We start from the raw sequence: 12,088 nt of genomic DNA, 5'->3' as shown, positions 1-12,088 counted from the left end.
GAAAAGTTACTGGGGTAATCCTGAGGTGGCCATCCACTAGCATGTGGGGCCCTGTGGCAGCTGACTACCATGAGCGATGTCTTTCCCTTTCATTATATTGATGATATCCTATAAACGTCAGAGTCTCTTTCCCGTTTAAAAGTAGCAGCCCTGCTCCAGGCTCTTTCTTTAATCTTGAGGCTGGGCAATTACAAGGTTTGCAGGCCTGCGAAGTACAGCCCAACTCTAGATCATATGGTAGCTCAATTTTTAATTTTGGGGGGAAACTCCATACTGTATATCATAGTGGCTGTACCAGTTTACATTGTCACTGACAGTGTACAAAGGTTCCCTTTTCTCCACATCCTTGTTATTTGTTGTAAATGGCCAACACTTGTTATTTGTTGTCTTTTTCATAGCAGTCATTCTAACAGGTGTGAAGTGATAGTTCATCATGGTTTTGATTTACACTTCCCTGATTAGTGATGTAAAGCACCTTTTCATGTACTTGTTGGCCATTTATTTGTCTTTGGAGAAATGTCTATTCAAATTCGCTGCCAATTAAGTTTTTTAATTGAATTACTTATTTTTGGCTATTAAGTTATGAGTTCCTTATAAATTTTGGATATGAATCCCTTATCAGGTATATGGTTTGCAATATTTTCCACCTGTTCATTTTGTTTGTTTCTGTTGCTGTGCAGAAGCTTTCACTTACTGATTTTTTGATCTTGTTGCTTATACTTTTGATGTCATATAAAAAAAAAAAATCATTGCCAAGACTGATGTCAAGGAGCTTTATCCTTGTTTTCTTCTAGGAGTTTCATGGTTTCAGGTCTTAAGTGTATGTCCCTAATCCATTTTGAGTTAATGTTTGTGAGTGGTGTAAGATAAAGGTCCAGTTTCATTCTTTTGTATGTTAATATCCAGTTTTCCCAACATCATTTATTGAAGAGACTGTGTTTCACCATTAAGTATTCTTGGCTCACGTCAAGTATTAATTGACCATGTGTGTGAGGGTTTATTTCTGGGCCCTCAGTTCTGTTCTGATGGTCCTTGTGTCTATTTTTATGCCAGTGCATACTGTTTTAATTACTGTAGATTTGTACTATAGTTTGAAATCCAGAAGTGGGAGTCCTCCAGCTTTGTTCTTTCTCAAGATTGCTGTGGTTTTTTGGAGTCTTCTTTAGTTCAATACAAATTTCAAGTTTTTTTTCTATCTATGAAAAAGGCTATTGGAATGTTGATAGGGATTGCATTTAATCTATAGATGGCTTTGGATAGTATGGACATTTAACAATTAACTCTTCTGATATATGAATACAGGATGTCTTTCCATTTATTTGTGTCTTCATCAACTTCTTTCATCAATGTCTTATAGTTTTTAGTAAATAGATCTTTTACTCTCGGTTTATATATGAAGTTTATTGTGTTCTATATCTTAATTTTATATATTGCTACTGCTACTTTACTAAACTCTTTTATTTATAATTTTCCATTGATTCTTTTGTTTTTTCAGTTATATAATCATACCTGCAAACACATTGTTTTATCTGTTCTAGATTTATATTTTCAATTGCTTTCTCTTATCCAAGTGTTCTAATACATATAATGCAATGTAAGTAGTAGTAGTAGAGACAGTGAGCATACTTTAGTAGGGAAATCTGTGAAATTTACTAATCGAGAAATATGCTGGTTTCAGGGCTGATGATTGTATAAAAATATCCATAGATTCCTATTTGATTTAATGTTTTTTAAAAAATTAATGGTTGCTGAATTTCATGGAATGCCTTTTAGGCATCTAATAAAGATGATTTTTTTCTTTTTAGTTTTATTAATATGATCATTGTATTCATTTATTCTTTGTTGAATCACCATTGCATTCTCAAATAAAACCCAATTAGTTATATAATCCCAAATAATATGTTATTCTTAATGTGCTGCTGGATTCTGTTTGCTAATGTTTTATGTACACTTTTTGCATTAAATATTTATAAGTGATACCAGACTGTAGATTTCATTTGGATGTCAATGTTATACTTGCCATACAAAAATAATATGGAGATTTTCTTTTACATGGTTTGTAATTGTTTTAGAAACACTGGAGTTAACAGATCTTTAAAGGTTTTATAGAATTCCCTTGGGAAGATATATATATATATATATATATATATATATATATATATATATATATATATATATATAGGTCTAGTGCTTTTTTTGCAAGTGAATACTTTATGACTGTCTCTATTTTTTTCTGTGGGAAATAGTCTCTTTAGTATTTTTAGTTTGACTGCAGTCAAATTTTGTAAACTATAATTCCTAGGGAATTATTTATGTTTTTAGCTTTTAAAATTGAATTGCATTTATTTGTGCAAAATAGTCTCATTTAAAACAATTGATGGTTATTTTCCACTTTTCATTTCTGATTATGTGCATTTGTGGTACCTTTCCCCTTTCCATTAGGTTATTTAATAATGCAGTATTAAAATTTTTTTTGCAATGAACCAGCTTTATTGTTTATTTATGATTGCTGTAGTTTTCTATTTTCTATCTCATTAATATCTGATTTCATTATTTCCTTAATTGTTTTTCTTTATTTTTAATTATGGATTTCTTTTAACTGAGTGGTTCGTTTATTTTGATTTTTCAATTTTGTTGATAGAGGTATTTAATTGCATAATTTTCCTCTGACAACTGCTTTTGCTGTCTTCCATTGTTATGTATAAGAAATTCTCCAATTTTTGTTTTATATTTCTACTTTGACCTAAGCGTTGCTCACTAGCATGCTTTTTAAAAAATTTTCAGGTGGAAATATCTTGTAAAAAAATGTGTTTAATTTCTAATTTTATCACACTGGAGTTAGAGAATTATGTCTGCAATATTTCCCATTTTTGGAATTGAGATTTTTCACAACAACCAAATATTCAGTTTTCATAAATTTAGTATACACTTAAAAAAAGATATATTCTTTATAATCCAGGGTACCAGAGATAATATTTACCTGTACAATATTGATTACATCATTATGAATTATAGACTGAGCATTATAAAATCTGTCTTTGTGTTAATGCTTTTTAATATGAATTCTACCTTGTTAGATATTAAGAGCTTGACTCTTGCTCTCTTTTTATTTGCTTGTTTGGTATGAAAATATGTATCCTTTTATTTTTAACCTTTTGAATCTCTGTATGTTAGATGTGTCTTTGTATAAAGTATAGGTTTGTATTCTGCTTCTTCAGTTAATCTAAAATATTTTTCTTTTAATCTGTGAGTCATGACTATATTATGTGTAATATATTTAGTGTCAGTTCTGTTCTCTATCAAACTCTGTAGCTAAAGGTTTTTCTATGAGATCTTTCTCATACTAACGTTGATCTTTAGGAAGATTTTTTTTGTTCTGATAATTGCCATTATATTCTTACTATCCTTAAGCTTTTTTTTTAAGGTACTTTCTGTTTGTTACTATAAGCATTACTGAAAATAGCTACAAATCTTTTTTTTCATTTTCCTTTCCCCAATCATCTAAATTAAAGCTATATCCCTATATTCCCAATAAAAATATATATAAGACAATGAACCAGCTTATTCTACTTACCATTGATTTTTCCTTCTTCTCACCATGATTTTTGATAGTTGTAATATATCATCATTAGAACCCATATCATTTACATATATTCATTCATCCTTATTCCCATCATTTATTCTTAGTGATGTAGTTAAATATATTTAATGCTCACAAGCACTTCAATATTTCTGTGATAGTCTGAAGCTCATTCCTCAGTTTAGGCAGAGTGAAAAATCATAATGCCACTACTGCCTCTACTGCTACTACTATCTATGAGATGTCCTGCCTGGTCATAATATATATGATTTTGGATTGTGAATTTATGCTTAATGTAATTTTACCCGTGGAGATCCTGGAAAGCCTGGTTTGAGGGTCCATTTCTCTGTTAATGTGTACTAGGTTCTGAAAGATGCCTTAGTTGACTACCAACCAAGGATTAAGTTAATTTCTCAGTTTATATTTTCTTGGATCACATAGCTATTATACCTTAAAACCAGAAGACTAGATATAGACATAATCAGGCCTATTGATAGGATACTACTCTCAGGAAGCTTTTATCTACTCAGAGCCATATGTATTCTCCCAGTTGTTTTCTACCCATTCACTGAGTATTTAGTTATATCAGGTTTTTCGAGGGTGAGAAAGTTCTTTTGCAACTCTCTACCTTGTATTGGCCCAAGGCTATGTCACCTATGCCTACGTGGCAGATTATTGAAATACAAGCCTCTTATTTAAGGAGATTGACAAATATTTCTAGGGCTCTAGTAGGCTTAGCTTCAGTGTACCATTTTGTTTTACAGCTGTCTTCAGTTTTAATCCATGGGAATTTCCCTTGCTTTCCTATGAGCTCAGCTATGTATTGATTAGGAAAGATATTTATTAGGTTTGATCCATCATTTCTGCATTTTTGAGATTGTTGGGGCTGTATGTCAAAATATGTAGTTAATCATATTGCTGGAGATAGAAGTCTTGATTCATAGTCCTACCAAACTAATTTATACCCTCATTACTCTCACCTAGGCAATTATGAGATCCTTATTTCCCCCATTTCAGTCTCTAGTCTTTTTCACACTGCATTTCAACCCTACAAATTAGTGCATGATTTTTTTTATAAATGACTGCAGTAATCATTTCTTTCTAAAAATTTAATTAGATGTCTATTGCTTTAGTCTGATATTCAGACTTACCTACTGTCTGGTCCTAATTCATCTTTGCTCTCTAGTCTCTCTACTTTCTTTATATTCTTTGCAATCCAGCCAAATGCAATTGCTTGCAGTTTCTAAAGTATAACAGCTTTTATTCCAGTGTTATTTTGTTCATTCTTCTTTCTCTATATAGGAATTTCTATGTGTCTAAATCCCTCTGAGAGTGCCAGTGTGATATGGTTGATCAGCAGGATTGGAGTGAAACATACATGAGTTCATTTTCTATCTCTGCTGCTTCCTAGCTATGTGGTCTCAACCTCAATTAAAAAAAAAACTGTGGAATATGGAAAACATTTCTCTAGTTATAAATTGCTGGGAAAGTAAAATGAAAAAATATATGTAAACATATTTTTTAAACTGAAAATTGCTGTAAAATTACAAGTATTTGCTTTTGCTTGCCCTCACTCGTTCTGTAAGGCCAAGTTTAACTGCCACATCCTTCCTAAAACCTTTCCTGAGTCTCCTCTAGTACAGTCAGCACTTTATCAGTATTTAACACTTGTTATTTTGTATTGTCAATTGTCCCCAGCTCTTCTATTCCAAGTTAGAATGTCGATTTCTCAAGTACAGGGACCATGTCTGACTCCCCTTGCCCAACTTCTTAAGTGTTACAGGTGCTCAATAAGTATTATTTGAAATATCAAGTTCTCAAATACATCAATTTAGGGTGGGTATAAATATATCAGAAATACACTTTAATTATATCATTTTTATACTAAAATGATTTATAGGTATTGACTCCCTTCTTAAAAATAATCTGTCTATTTTTAAAAACTAGTACTTGTGATAAGGTTTCCTCCAGGCCCTTTGGTACAGCAGATGTGGTACATTGATTCAATATCTGTTTCAGCTCTTAGGCTATCCTTCTGAATGGCAGACGCTAGCAAGCTAAAAGTTACATTTCCAAAATCCCTTTGTAGCTAAGGTTTCAGGTTTCCACCAGAGGCATTCACCCAACACTTGCATTCATAACTGCATTAAATGTTAGGAGAGACACATATGTAAAACATCTATTTTGCTGGTATGGATCTGGGGAGCCCTGTGTGGTTCTGCATCCAGCAGTTCTGTTAGTAGCTCTCTGATTTCCAGGTCATAACTCGGGTGATATGGTACTTTTCCGCAGCACTTTTTACAATGGTGTCTTAATTTTCCTGATTGCTGATTGTGGTGTAGATATCAGCTCCTGCGGAGGGACAATTCTGTGTTGTTCTGGGAGTTGTTCTTGGTTCCCAGTCTAAATCTTGCTCACTTATACCTTCTAATGATTTCATAAGCACAAAATTCCCTGTAATAAAAATCTTTCTGTTCAAAATAGCTAGAGTGGTTTGTTTTATAGATGGATACTTCTTATAACTTCATTTCTGAAGTTCTACATTATTAATTATGTCCTGTAGGTAAAAATGTGCAAGCATCCTAATTTTGGTATACTAAGAATTGAGTTTTCTTCCTATTTCAAGTTGCATGAACCAGTTTTCCAAAAACTGGTTGTATCAGCTATCTAGAATGGTCTCAGCTAGGCAGTGTGAGAACTCATATATAAAAATCTTTATTTTACTTAAGCTTTTATTGCCTTGCATAATCTTGACTATTCTAATATTGCTAATGTAAGAAAAGCATCCAGGAGAGTTCCAGGAAAAAAATAGAAAAAAGTTACAAAAATATTAAAAATAACCACTATCTAATGGAGATAGAAACAGGAAGACAAAAATAAAGAATTTGACCATGATCATTTGGTTATGGCTAGCCTATCATGCGACCTTCCATTTTTTTCACAAAGCAATTCCTATAAATGTTGAAGAGTTTGCCACAACAGAAAGCGTACTTAAAGCTATTGGTCTACTGTTTGGTTCATTTATGTCAAAGATAAAAGGGGTGGTGATCAGAATGTCAGTCTGGACACAAAATCTTTTTTGAACATCTGATGCTTTGCACATGCAACTTCATGCTCAGTTAGTCTTGCAGCAGTGTGTACAAAATCCTGTTGCAAATTGCACTCAACTGCTTAAATAGCTCTTTTGAAAACTATTTCTACTTATTTTCATGTAACACTTCACTTTCTTCCATACCAAGAGGCATTCTTAGAAATTTTCTCTTGGCAAAATTGCCAGTAGTTTTTCAGGACAAGGGGAGTATGCATCAATTTTCTCTGAGGGGAGGACCAAACAATGCAAATGTGCAGGTTAGGCAGAACAGAACTTAATGAGTTAAATTCTTTTTCAAGAGAGCTTACTTTTTATGCTTCTATGAGAGCCTTAATAATCACAGGCAAATAAACTCACTCAAAATCCTTGACAAAAAGAATGCCACAATAGCTCAAAATGGATTGATGAAATATTTGAAAGCCTTTTATTATAATTCTGCAAATTCGGAACACTTCTGTGAACAAACCTTCCAAAGCTGGAATTTTTCATTTGAATGCCAGAATAAGCACAACAGCATTAGCCTCATTCTGTGTATAGTCATGAAGAGATGCCTTTTGATAATCTTTAAGCCTTATAGTAGCTTTGCTTATTTTATCTATGATCCTTGCATTTAGCCTTGATTGGGCCTTGCTCTGATCTAGTCAAGCTGGCTCACTAAATAAGAAAGCTATTACTACACTGTCCAGTTTTCCTACCTCCTAGATAGATCCAGTACTGTTATCTTCCATGCTACCCCCATGTTGCTTTCTACACAGGAGTCTGACAGACCTGCCTAAAAGAATCCAGCTTTTGTCACCTAACTAGATGATTTTAGGCAGGTTACTTATGTACTCTGAGCCTCAGTTTCCCCTACTATAAACTGGGAATAATAAAAGCACCAATTCCACTGTATTGCTTTGTAGATTAAATGAGGATAAATGTCTATAAAGCACCTAGCACATTGAATGGCATTGTAGTAAAAGTTAATATTAGTTTTCTTTTTCTTTTCCTCTTTTCCACAGGCATGACCTTTAGTCTATGATATGTGATTAGCTACAAGTGTTTGGGGGTGTTAGTTGCTGATATTTGTTATATGATGTAAATTTGTAAGATGAAGTATCTTTAATCATAATCAGGTGATTGATTTGAGCCCTTGAGCAAAGGAAGCTAATTACCAAAAAGATGTGTCATATACAAACTTCAATACATGAGGTGGAATTTTCTAAGAATGTCATTACTTTCACCTATTTTCAAATGAAGATGAAGAATCTCTGAATGTGAATCTATCAACTTTTGTGGCACCAAATAATTCTCAATTCATTTAATGACCATAAAATTTTAATAAGGAGTGTGTTCAAGGAGCATTTTCCCTTAAACCACTTTTTTGTTCACTTTCTTTTCCAATATTTCTAGCTCAGGTGCTAAGAAATATTTATTAAAGACAGTCCAAAGTTTAAAATCAACTCAGTAGGCATTGCAAATTATACCTTCAATTGTAATAAAGAAGAGATTTGATCATAAATTACTTCTCTGAAACACATTTTTATCGATTCTAAACTAATTAAGTTGGAAAGTCTCATCATCTCCAGAAATCCATAGAGGATGGAAACACTTCTTCAAAGAGAAAGCAGTTCTTAGAAATCTTAAAACCTAACACTTAACCATATCAGAGTGACTTGACCAGATGAAGTAGTCAAGTGGAAAAAACCCAGGACTGGGAAATTAAAAGGACTGTGTTCTAAGTCCATGGTAGTAAACTTATATGCCCACAGGGGTCAGTAAAATAATGTAAATGAGTGAGCTGGGCCAAATGCAGTGTCTCAAAAAATGGTGGAACTGACAGTATATCTAATGAGATGGCAGTTACTTGACTCCTACCAATTGTTGCATTGTAGGAATTTGAGTCCAGTATTTCCACGGGATCCAATTTTTAAGAAAACCCGGACATCCAGATTTTTATATAAATTCTCCCAATTTTTACATGTTGACAGACAAGTCAAATCTTGTAACTTTATGTGGAACCAAACAAAACATATCTTCTGGGTTGGCCACTGTATGACTATAGCTCTCGTCTTGTTTAATCATCACTTAGTTGTGTGATCCTGAAAAAGTTATCTAAATACTTTGTGTCTCAGTTTTCTTATTTTCTATATGTGGTAGATTAGGAACAGGCAAACTGTGGCCTGTTTTGTGAATAAAGTTTTATTGGAACACAGCCAAACTCATTTGTTTACATATTGTCTACGGCCACTTTACGTGACAACAACAGATTTGTAGTTGTGAAGGAGATCCTGTCCAACAAAGCCAAAAATATTTAATATCTAGCCCCTTATGGAAAAAGTTTGCTGACCCTTGGGGTAGATCATTGGTTCTTTATGTATTGAAAGAGTTGCTGGAAGAGAAAGTAGCAAGTTCTAAACAAGTACACACATGTGACTATTCTTCAAAAAGAAAGATTATGAAAATGAATTGTAGATTGCATTATTGGCCTCAGTCATTTTATCCTTCCCGCTTCCACACTCTTTACCACTCTACTCTTTGCCCCTTGCCCCTGGACTCAAGCATGTGACTTGCTTTGGCTAATTGAATATTAGCACATGTGACACGGAGGCTCAAAATAGGCACATGAGTTGGTGCCCATGCTTTTCTATCATTGTCATCACCAGGAGAACTGCCAGGGCTGGCCTTTTAGAACAAGGGTAGGCAAACTTTTTCTGTAAAGTAACAGATAATAAATATTTTAGGTTTTGCAGGCCATATAGTTCTGTTGCAACTACACACTGCTTTTGTTGTGCAAAAGCAGCCATACACAGTATGTAAACAAATGGGCAGGTCTGTGATCCAATAAAACTTTAGTTATAAAAACAGGTGGTAGGCTGAATTTAGCCCACCAACCCATAAATTAGAGGAAAAGAGACATGTGGAGCAGAGCTGAGTCACCGTATATACCCAAGCTGAGACAGCAGACCAGCCAGCTAACCCACAGACATGTGAGCAAACCCAGACAAGATAAGCAGGATGGCCTAGCGCAATCTCAGATACACCAACAATAAGTACTTGTTGTTTGCAAATGGGATCTTGAGGTTGCTTGCTAGACAGTAAAAACGAACTGATTTAGTGATTATGAAACCAAGTCCTTCTAATACTGAGTTTCCCTGAAGAGTTTATGATTTACCTCTCTATTCAAAACTTTATTCCTTTTCTTGTCTCACCTCTGTTCCCTCACAACTGGGGAGTATCAAAAGGGGGGATTGAAACTGAGCAGGAATCTGTAGGGCCTTCCTGGGTACAAAAGCCCTTCTGTGTTCCCCATTTCTTGCTTTAAAAAAAGGCATTAGTCTTCTAGGCCTTTCTCAAGTTCCAAAGAGCACACTCAAGTGTTACTAATTAGAGAAGCGAGTAATGCAGAAACAAAGGAAAAGCAGTCAAGCAAGAAAAGTAATGGTAGTTTAAAGAATAGTTCAGTGACAAAAGAGAATTACAGGACCCCTAGTTCCTACTGAAGGGATATACACAACAATCTAATGCATATATTTGAGTTGTTTTGTAGGAAATAAGACCCCCACCTAGGTGGAGCATGGTGACTACATGATGACCACAAGCATGTAGATCCCCGACTGACTGGAACCAAAAAGTTGATGAAAAGTTGTTTTTTTTCTTTAACATCTTTATTGGAATATAATCGCTTCACAATGTTGTTAGTTTCTACTGTATAACAAAGTGAATCAGCTATATGTATACATATATCCCCACATCCCCTCCCTCTTGTGTCTCCCTCCCACCCTCCCTATCCCACCCCTCTAGGTGGACACAAAGCACCAAGCTGGTCTCCCTGTGCTATGCGCTGCTTCCCACTAGCTGTCTATTTTACATTTGGTACTATATATAACTCCATGCCACTCTCTAACTTCGTCCCAGCTTATCTTTCCCCTCCCTGTGTCCTCAAGTCCATTCTCTATGTCTTAGTCTTTATTCCTGTCCTGCCCCTAGGTTCTTCAGAACCTTTTTTTTTCTAGATTCCATATATGTGTGTTAGCATACGTGATTTGTTTTTCTCTTTCTGACTTACTTCACTGTATATGACAGACTCTAGGTCTATCCACCTCAATACAAATAGCTCAATTTCGTTTCTTTTTATGGCTGAGTAATATTCCATTATATATACGTGCCACATCTTCTTTATCCATTCATCTGTCATTGGACACTTAGATTGCTTCAATGTCCTGGCTATTGTAAATAGAGCTGCAATGAACATTGTGGTACATGACTCTTTTTGAATTATGGTTTTCTCAGGGTATGTGCCCAGTAGTGGGATTGCTGGGTCATATGTTACTTCTATTTTTAGTTTTCTAAAGAACCTCCATAGTGTTCTCCATAGTGGCTGTATCAATTTACATTCCCACCAACAGTGCAAGAGGGTTCCCTTTTCTCCACACCCTCTCCAGCATTTATTCTTTGTAGAAATTTTGAGAGTGGCCATTCTGAATGGTGTGAGGCGATACCTCACTGTCTTTTTTTGCGGTACGTGGGCCTCTCACTGTTGTGGCCTCTCCCGTTGTGGAGCACAGGGTCCAGATGCTCAGGCTCAGTGGCCATGGCTCATGGGCCTAGCCACTCCGTGGCATGTGGGATCTTCCTGGACCGGTCCATAAACCCGTGTCCCCTGCATCGGCAGGCAGACTCTCAACCACTGCGCCACCAGGGAGGCCCCTCACTGTACTTTTGATTTGCATTTCTCTAATGATTAGTGATGTTGAGCATCCTTTCATGTGTTTGTTGGCAATCTGTATATCTTCTTTGGAGAAATGTCTATTTAGGTCTTCTAACCAATTTTGGACTGGGTTGATTTTGTGATATTGAACTGCATGCGCTCTTTGTATATTTCGGAGGTTAATTCTTTGTCAGTTGCTTCGTTTGCGAATACTTTCACCTGTTCTGAGGGTTGTCTTTTCGTCTTGTTTATGGTTTGCTGTGCTGTGAAAAAGCTTTTAATTTGGTCCAATTGGTTTATTTCTGTTTTAATTCTCATTACTCTAGGAGGGGGTCAAAAAGGATCTTGCTGTGATTTATGTCACAGAGTGTTCTGCCTATGTTTTCCTCTAAGAGTTTGATGGTGTCTGGCCTTACATTTAGGTCTTTAATCCCTTTTGAGTATATTTTTGTGTATGGTGTTAGGGAGTGTTCTAATTTCATTCTTTTACATGTAACTTTCCAGTTTTCCCAGCACCATATATTTTACTTATTTCTTTTCTTCTGAGAAATATAATTCTTTTTTTTTTTAACATCTTTATTGGGGTATAATTGCTTTACAATTGTGTGTTAGTTTCTGCTTTATAACAAAGTGAATCAGTCATACATAAACATATGTTCCCATATGTCTTCCCTCTTGCGTCTCCCTCCCTCCCACCCTCCCTATCCCACACCTCCAGGCTGTCACA

Source organism: Stenella coeruleoalba, assembly GCF_951394435.1.
Source record: "Stenella coeruleoalba genome assembly, chromosome: X".
Taxonomy (NCBI): domain Eukaryota; kingdom Metazoa; phylum Chordata; class Mammalia; order Artiodactyla; family Delphinidae; genus Stenella; species Stenella coeruleoalba.
The sequence above is the reverse complement of the archived record's forward strand: the minus strand, read 5'-3'. Positions refer to the sequence as shown.